Raw genomic sequence first — 1,583 nt, forward strand, 5'->3', positions numbered from 1 at the left:
TAGAATTGAATCTCTTGCTTCTGTTTCTAAAGTCTTTGAGGGTAGGGTGGTGGTGGTTTCATTACTAGGACTGATTCTGGTTGATTCGTCTTTGGCGGCAATTCTGCATCTAACGACATTATTAGTTGATCAGAATTAGCAGGTCCTGAGGTTACTTTGTCGGGTTTTACAGATTCTGGTTTTCTTGAAACTGGAATTTCAACACTTGGTTAAACTTCTTTTGAATCTTAAGCGTCAGTTGGCTCCTTTTCAACTTCGATGGTGTTGGGCTCTACTGTCCTTCCGCTTCTCAATGTAAACGCTTTATAATATTCCTTCCCCAGATTTCTCGGATTCTCTATGTCACTAGGTAGAGCACCTTGTGGCCGATTCCTAAGTTCAGTGGCAAGCTGGCCCATTTGATTCTCCAAATTCCTTAGAGTGGAGTCGTTTTTCGCCATGTGTGCCTTCAATAGATTCTCTAAGCTATTGGATGGTTCTACTTGGGTTGGTTTCTGAACTTGTTGGGGAAACTAGGCGGCTGAGTTGGTCTAGGTTGGGCGTAAGTGTTACTGGTTTTCGCCCATTGGTTACTCCGGGAAAAATTCGAGTGATTTCGCCACGATGAGTTATAAAAGTTGAATTGCAGTCCTTGCCTCCCTTCGTTTTGGTTTTGGTTACCCATGTAATATACGGATTCGGGGTTCAATGGACATTCTTCAAACAAATGTCCTTTCCCACAATACACACAGGCTATATTCTCAAACTGGTTAGGTGGTTGGGTTGCAAATCGGTTAGATTCATTAGTGGTAAGATTCTTAAGCATTGAGGATATTGAAGATACCTAAGATGCGAGTGAAGTGAGAGCGTCCACTTCATATATTCCAACGACTCGTCTTCCTGACACTACTTGACTGGTTGGCCATTGATAATTGTTGCTGGAAATCCTCTCAATAGTTTCGTAAGCCTCATTATAAGACTTAGAAAGGATAGCACCATTAGCAGAGGCGTCCACTACCATCCTCGTGTGAGCGTTGAGACCATTATAGAATGTCTCAAGTTGAATGCAATGTGGGATTCCATGATGAGGGCACTTTTGTAATAACTCTTTGTACCTTTCTCATGCCTCATATAGGGACTCATCATCCATTTGTTGGAAGGTAGTGATCTCATTCCTCAACTTGGCATTCTTGCTCGGCGAGAAATACTTTATGAGGAATCTCTCGGCTAACTCTTGCCATGTAGAAATAGAGTTCGGTGGCAATGAGTTCAACCAGGCACGAGCTCCATCCCTTAGCGAATATGGGAATAGCTTCAGTCGTAATGCATCTTCAGGTACTCCAGCTAACTTGAAAGAATCGCTCACTTCCATAAATAGTCTTAAGTGAAGATGAGGATCTTCAGTAGGCATTCCACTAAATTTTCCCATAGACTAAAGCATCTGGAACATGACTGGCTTCAGCTTGAATTGTTGTGCCTCGATTTCGGGTCTCCTAATACCCGGATTAAGATTGTTAAATACTGGCACGGCATACTGCCGTAAAGCTCTATCCCTATCATCAGCAATAAGGATAGGATTTTGAGCAAGGTTTGCTCCGTTTCCT

At 42.6% G+C, this 1,583-nt stretch overlaps 1 non-coding gene across 1 annotated transcript; it reads left to right on the plus strand.

Moving 5' to 3' along the window:
* The first annotated feature begins 1,055 nt into the window (after positions 1-1,055).
* LOC128042187 (small nucleolar RNA R71) lies at positions 1,056-1,162 on the plus strand. Its single transcript, XR_008197393.1, has one exon. It is a non-coding gene; the product is annotated as a small nucleolar RNA R71 (small nucleolar RNA).
* The last annotated feature ends 421 nt before the right edge of the window (positions 1,163-1,583 follow it).

This window comes from Gossypium raimondii, chromosome 6 (genome assembly GCF_025698545.1).
Source record: "Gossypium raimondii isolate GPD5lz chromosome 6, ASM2569854v1, whole genome shotgun sequence".
NCBI lineage: Eukaryota > Viridiplantae > Streptophyta > Magnoliopsida > Malvales > Malvaceae > Gossypium > Gossypium raimondii.